Source organism: Lontra canadensis, unplaced genomic scaffold (genome assembly GCF_010015895.1).
Source record: "Lontra canadensis isolate GAN:19392208 unplaced genomic scaffold, GSC_riverotter_1.0 scaffold91, whole genome shotgun sequence".
Taxonomy (NCBI): Eukaryota; Metazoa; Chordata; class Mammalia; order Carnivora; family Mustelidae; genus Lontra; species Lontra canadensis.
The window spans coordinates 7,191,888-7,199,354 of record NW_022631085.1 but is presented as its reverse complement, the minus strand read 5'-3'; positions in this window follow the sequence as shown (position 1 = coordinate 7,199,354).

Sequence of the window (7,467 nt, the reverse complement as noted above, 5' to 3'; positions counted from 1 at the left end):
GGCTGGGTGGTTGCCTTCCGCTCAGGTCCTGACCCAGGGTCCTGGGATCGAGCCCTGCATTCGGCTCCTTGCTCTGCGGGGGAGCCTTCTTCTCCCTCACCCTGCCACTCTGTCCCTGCTTGTTTGTGCTCTCTACTCTCTCGGACAAATAATTAAAATCTTTAAAAATAAACAGTCTGATGCCTGTCTTTTTTCAATCCTGCTGGGAAGCTCTGCATGGGAAAAGCCTCCCTGGGTGAAAATTAGAGATCCTTAGGCTATCCAGGTCCCCCTCTAAAGGGCCACCCCACCCCCCAAGGTCCTGAGGTTTCCCAGCTGCTCCAGTGGCTCATCTGCTATCTCTCTGAATTCTGGAATTTACTGGCTGCTCAAGACGACCCTCCCCGAGGCAGGGGACTTTCTGGAGGGCTGGAGCAGGCCAGAAAGACAGTCATGTGAACTGAGACCCTGCCTTTAAAAGGGAAGGGGAATGGGGTCTGGCTGTTGCAGAAGAGGCCCAGGTCAGGGGCCCCCGCACCAGCAGGGGCAGCGCAACCTGCTGTCCCATGGCCCCCTGGAGGACAGAGGGAACTCAGAAGCCTCTCCCAGAATGGACAGTCCAGGTAAGGGCTGGGGCAGGTGGGTTTCTACCCTTTGGGGAGTGTTTACTGTGTCCCATCACTTTGCAAACATTACCTTCGATATAACACATGAAGAAACTGAAGGAGAGAAGCTACTTAAAAGCACTTGCCAAGAGCCCCTTGGGACACATGGAGGGTGGATTTGAACCCAGACAGACAGGGGCAAGCCCCACTCTTCTGTTCCCACCACATCACTATTTACCAAACACTAACCATGGCCAAGCCATCATTCCTGCCCTGTTGCCCTATCAGACATGGCACGTGGACAAGCATTCACTTTTGTTTTTTCTTTAAATCAACTCTGTTTATTTAGCTATATTTATTTCAAAAGGAAGCCCTATAACATCCCAGTAAACAGGACACCAGTGCCATTCACCAGAGAGGACAAACTTAACAGACACAAACATTACCCCCCCCCCCAAAAAAAAAACCAGTGTTAGTATATCCTAGCCAAATCCTGTTGTTTGAAAGGGTCCGTGAACCCGAGGTTTGGATCTATCAGCCAGCCTGGGAGGTATCGGGGACTCTCTAGCCCAGAAGGAGACCCCCCTTGTCATCAGAATCGTTGCAAGATCACCAGGAAAGGGAAACTGGCTCTCACTTTGATTCAAAGGTAGGAGGTGCCTCCTCCCCATATCGTTATCATCCAAACCACCTCCCCTGCGCCTGCCGGTGGGGCGTGCCTCCCCGTGGGAAGAACCTGGCCAGACACCAGAGAGCCTCTCCAGGACCCAGAGAAAGGAGTGGATCCACTGCTCCTCTCTATTGTTCCCAAAGCCACTCCAGAGCCCCACCTAGCCTGCCTGTGATCACCTGTTGCCTGTGCCACATTGTTAGTTTCTCTAAATACAGTCCTTTCTCTCCAGTGAGACTCGAGGCAGAGACCTGCCTTTACCCACTTGTAAAGTATAAATGTTTCCATTCTGGGTGCTTCCATAAGCTTGAAACCTCAATGCGGTACAGGGAGGGATGGGGAGGGAAATAAGCGTCTGCTCCATTGACTTCCCCAGCCTCACAGCCAGCAGAGCATACATCCCCCCACTTGACCTTGAGCTACACCACTGACAGGCTTTGGCCAAAGGGATTCTTAGCAGACAGGACATGCACACAAAGGCTGGGAATGTGCTTAGGCACCTGGGCTTGCCTTCTTATGTTCCTGCCCTTTCCATAAGCAGAATATACATCCAGGAGCCCACTATTCCCAGAAAAATGAAAAACTTGGGGAGCAGAGCTCCCCTCGATGACCTGCAGAACTTCCATCCTGGACACAGAGCTCCTCCAGCCAAGCTGCAGACACGTGAATGAGAAACGCCTCTCTGCTGTTGTGTGCATCGAAGCCTCATGGTTGGTCGTTTCATAGCAGTAACTGAGTGAGAAAAGGCTGGGGGTGGGGGGTCGGGGTAGAGGAGACAAGGTCTCCTGAGAACTCTGTCATCTCTTGTGTGTCCTTTCTGGCTGGAAGGTTTTAAGGTTCTGCCACTTCTGTTGACTCTGTTCTTACAAGGAATGACTAGGGGCTGCAGCGGGCTAGGTCATGGAGAACGTGTGGGCTTTTGTCAAGAAGGATCAACACCTGAAAGAAAATTACCTCAATCCAGAAAGTTAGGATGGAAATGGATCAAATACGCATGTGATCTGACCATCGAAACCTGCTTTTGGTTGGCGGGTCTGTTTAAATTTGATGGATGGCGGGCGGGTCTCTAGCTCCCAATCAATCAATATTTCCTTCGAAAACAAACTGGTGGATAGGCTGCTAGGACAGCCCCACATGATCCGACCTCCCCTGGGAGCTCAAACCCCCTGTGTAATCCCCTCCCCTGGAGAGCCGGGGGGACACACAGGTGGCTTGATAAGACCAACACAATGGATGTCACTTCTGTGAGTAGGTTAGAAGAAGGGTGACTTCCGTCCTGCTAGCAGACGGGTCTCTTGCCTTCTAAGCTTGCATGCTTCCGTGAAGCAAGGAACACGTTAGAGAGGCCCGTGGGCTAAAAAACCAAGGACAGCTCTGGCCAACAGCCAGCTAGGAACTGAGGCCTTCAACTCCCCAGCCCCTGAGGACCAGAGTACTGCCAACAACCACGTGTACTGGGAAGCAGATCCTTCCCCAGCTGACCCTCCCGGCGAGACCCCAGATCTGGCCAACACCCTGACGGAAACCTTCTGAGAAGCTCTGGGGCAAAGAACCCGGTTAAGCCATGCCCAGATCCTAACCCACAGAGACTCTGGGTTAATACACACGTGTGGCTTTAGGCTCCTATGCTTGGGGGTAATTTGTCATGCTGGGATAGATAACTAACACGCGAAGAAAAGACTTAATATCCACCACCTCGGATGTGGAGGGACAGGGTTCTGGTTGTGATCTTTGTATCGGTCAGGATAGGCTGGGAGATGCCATGGTAACAAACGACCCCATGATCTCTGGCTTGCAACACAGGTAGTGCTGTATCTTCTATGTGCATTACGGGTTGATTGGGACCATGTGCCTGTATCATCTTGACTTCTGGCTGCAGGCTGATGGAGCAGCCTCTATGGGGACCATTGCTGGTCTCAGGGATGTGGGAAGATAAGACAAAGCACACACTGCCTAATAAAATCATCGGCATGCTCACATTTCATGTGCAAAGCAAGTCACAGAGTCAAGCAGCAAAAATAAAATAAAATAAAATAAAATAAAATAAAATAAAATAAAATAAAATCTCCCACTGGCCATGTTATCCTGGCAAATCATTTCATCCCCCAGGGTCCAACTCTTATCTTTGACCTTGGCTTACAGCTCTATACGCCTCTGGAGGTAGGAAAGCAGCAAGCACAACCATAGAGCTCACAAGCTACATTTTCTCTTGGCTCCTCTTCCAGAAGCAGGAGCCTCAGACAAGGAAAATCCTCAGACCCAGGGAAAATCCCAAGCATGAAGGCGACAGGCAACTACTGTAGGGCCAAGCCCCTCCCCCACAACCTTCGCTAACCAAATGCCCTGCCATCAGCCCTTCTAGGCTGAGATCAGCTGGCTGCCCATCTTACCATGAGAGAGACTGCTGGGAAAGCCGCTAGTGCTGCTCTATGGAGAGCCAGGGGACCTGAGTTCCTGGAGTGGGATCTGAGAAATACACTCTCTTGAGAGCCCATTTCCTCCTTGTCGCCCACCTCCACAGACCAGGCAGGGGCGGGATGGAGAGAATGGTTTCCAGCAGAGGAACAAGCGCCTGCTCCCCACACCCGCCCCATGCCGGAGGCCTCCAATGACAGCTCGGAGCTCTGGATCTCATCGTTCTTCCCAGCCATAAAATCTCCTGCAAGTCGCGGTACAAATACTGCCCTTTTCCCTTTGGACTGAGAGATTCGACTATCGTCAAAGTCAGAGGGGGCATCGCAGAATTTCCAAACCTCTGGAGATACAGCCCATAACCGCATCATAATGGGCTTTCATGTCTTCTCAAGACACCACGTGTTTCATGAATGCAAATGTACAGTGAGCACAACACACCTATAGGGGTTGGGTCTGGGTTTTCCCCACGATGGCAGTGTCTGGCGCTCAGCCCCAAAGCCTCTGGCTGCTTCACTGTTGGCCCCAGTTTCTCCCAGGAGGTTTGGCACCAGAGGGCCAGAGTTTGGGAGCCCTCCCACATTTGAATATCCCCGAAGTACAACCAGAAAGAGTAACAGGAAGTGGGGGGGGTTTGCTCTCCCCAGGCCAGCATCATCACCACCCAAACATCTGGAGCCCAGGTAGTCCCGTGGGATGTTCTTGGCACGTCACAGAAGAAAGCCGTCCAGTGTCTTGCCGCATGCCAAGGCCGGCTCTCCTGGACCATCTTCTGCAACAATGGAGTCCATTTTAAAACCGAAAATGCAAAGGAGATAAGAGCCCCTGTTGTTAATAGCGTCCCAGGGTGTGCTCTTGTTTTCCTGGGATCTTAAGCACGTTTTCCTGGGATCTTAAGTACGGTCATAAATGTTATTCTTCAGGGTACGAGAGCATCCTTGGTGCTTTTCTAAATATATATATTTTTTATTTATTTATTTATTTATTTATTTGACACAGAGAGAGATCACAAGTAGGCAGAGAGGCAGGCAGAGAGAGAGGAGGAAGCAGGCTCCCCGCTGAGCAGAGAGTCCGATGCAGGGCTTAATCCCAGGACCCTGGGATCATGACCTGAGCCGAAGGCAGAGGCTTTAACCCACTGAGCCACCCAGGCGCCCCTCTAAATATTTTTAGTTAAAAAAAATACAAAACCTTTCCTTCCCTCCTTCCTGCCAAACAATGGCTCGTGGAAATAATATTTTCCCAATCACTCACTTCAAGTATACACAAGGTGTGAATGTCCCATGTGCCAGACACCGCTTGAGGCCCTGGGAACACCGTGTTGAATAAGCAAATCAAAGAACACTTGGTCTCATGGAACTTTCTAACCAACACTGATCTGTTCTCTTCATTACGCTGCTTGACAGGATACAGGTTTTGTGTTGTATTTCTTCCTAAGATTCCTGGATATCTTTGTGTCTGTATGTGTGTGTGTATGTCTGTGTGTGTATGTGTGTTGGGGGGGGGCAGTTGTCACTTAAGCTGTAAGCCCACGGAAACATTCCCCCAAGCTAAGTACCCCTCGGCCCCACCAGGCAACCCAAGTCTCACGATTCAGGCATGGGCTTTGGTTATGGGGAAGTAAGGATGTCTTCTCTTTCCAGTGGAAGTCTCTCTCTCTCTCTCTCTCTCTCTCTCTCACACACACACACACACATACACACACACACACACCCCACTCATGGTGCCCTAGTCCCAGATTCGAAGAATGACAACTCAGGAGGGAGGAGACCTAGAAATTCTTGTCCATTCCCGTGCTCTGGACAGGAAGGTACTAAAACTGTTGAGCTTGAACTTACACTTTGAACAGCCTGGGAATTCCCACCTTATGTGGGATTCAAAGTTTTTGGACACAGCCCATTTCTGTTTGCTCTTTTTGGTCCCTCAGCTGCAGGACATACCCTGAGTGCTGGTGGCCCTGGGTAGGCAGCTTCATCTCCAGACTCTGGCCTCTGCCTCCAGCAACCAGCACAGAGTAGGGGGTCAGCAGACAGGTTTTCCCCCATAGCCCTGTTTACAATCTGTGATTTTTTTTTTTATTTTTGTCTATGCACATTTGCACTCATTGTCTTCTTTCCCCCAACAGAACTCAAGCTCCGTAGGAACAGAGGCCATCTCTATTTCGCCCAGGGCTTTTGCGATTGTCTGACACATAGTGGGGGGATGAGTCTGGGTTTCTGTTGGTCTTCACAGTGCCTTTATGAAAATTTGAAAAAGCCTCCTCTTCCAAACCAGTGACTTAGAAAAAGGCATCCTTTCAGTGCAGACAGCTTGGCACAAAGATGTCACCTTTGTGCAAAGGAAAAACCAAACCAAAACATGCCCCTTCCTCTAAGCAAACACAACCCCAAGCCAGGCATGTGGCTGGGAGGACCTGCCTCTCAGTAGGAAGCCTTGTGCCCAAACTATGTGACAAGAGGCAGGAACCCTGGAACCAAGAAATATTTGATGAATAAATTAACAAAATTCAAATCCTTGCAGATAGGTGGTAGTTTTAAAACGTCTTTGCAATTTCTCTGACACTCAGGTCCATTGAGAGCTTGGGCTCACTGATGGGCATCCAGTCTACCAATTGAATATGGTGGAAGCGATGCTGTATCATTCTCAAGAGTAGGCCACAAATAGCCATGCAGGATCTGTCTGGTTCTCTGGAGCCAGGTGCTGGCAGCACAGTGATGAGCGAAACAAGCAAAGGTCTGGTCCTCACAGAGCACACAGTCTGGTGGGGTGGCTACCACTGGGACGGCCATGTGACTTACCATCCAAAATAAGACACTTTGGAGAGCAAAGAGGGTGCTATTAATAATTTCAATGGGACAATAATCATAAATTGATCAAAACTGTCCCAGGAAGCCTGGGGTGCACAGTCACCATAACTATACTGAGTTGATGAACTAAGTAATCACTGAACTAAATGTGAACATGCTGGTGTGACAAGCATGAGATGAAGGAAGGGGTAGACAGTGCTCTGAGAGCCTGCAGGAAGGGGATTTGACCCAGGCAGAGTTATCATGGAGGGCTTCCTTGAGGAAGTAGTGCCAGAGCTTCGACCTGAGATCTGAAGAGACCCAGGAGTTGGCTTGGCAAAAGAGAAGGGAGAGGGCCCCAGGGAGAGGAAGCAACAAGTTCAAAGGCACTGTGGTTGGGTGGGAGGATCTGAAAGAAGCCAGAGTGGCTAGAAAGGAGGAAGCAAGGTTGAGGTTGTGGAAGGCAGTGGGGCTAAGATAGGACTGGGGGCTTCATTCCAGCTGTGGTGGAAAGAAGTAAAGGGGCCTGTCCTCCCTGCTCTGTGGTGGTGGTGGGGGGGGGGGGGAGATGGGTGCTCGTGTGTGTCACATTGAAGGAAGGAGTTATTCTAGTGGTACCCACTCTAGTTTAAGCCTTCTGAATTGGAGATTTGAGGCTACATGATATACTTCGTAGTAATAATCTGATGTGGCTCGAGAATTAGTATTGAATTTATAGCATGCACAGAACAGTTTAGTATTTTATGCATGTCCATAAATGGAATGCCTGTTCTTGCTCCACAGAGAACGGAAATTAGAAGTCGAACACCCTTTGTATTCTAAAATAAAGTCTCAAGATATTCTGAAATTTTCATCTAAATTGTTAGAGGAGGCTTGGTGCCCTTAGCTAATCTATCTTCCAATACGCTACCTAATACAGCATCGAATCAATGAGGCAAGTTCCCAATGGGGAATGATCAGCCAATAACTCTGCCAGTAAATGAGGTATTTTTCTTCAATACAGTTGCTTGATTGA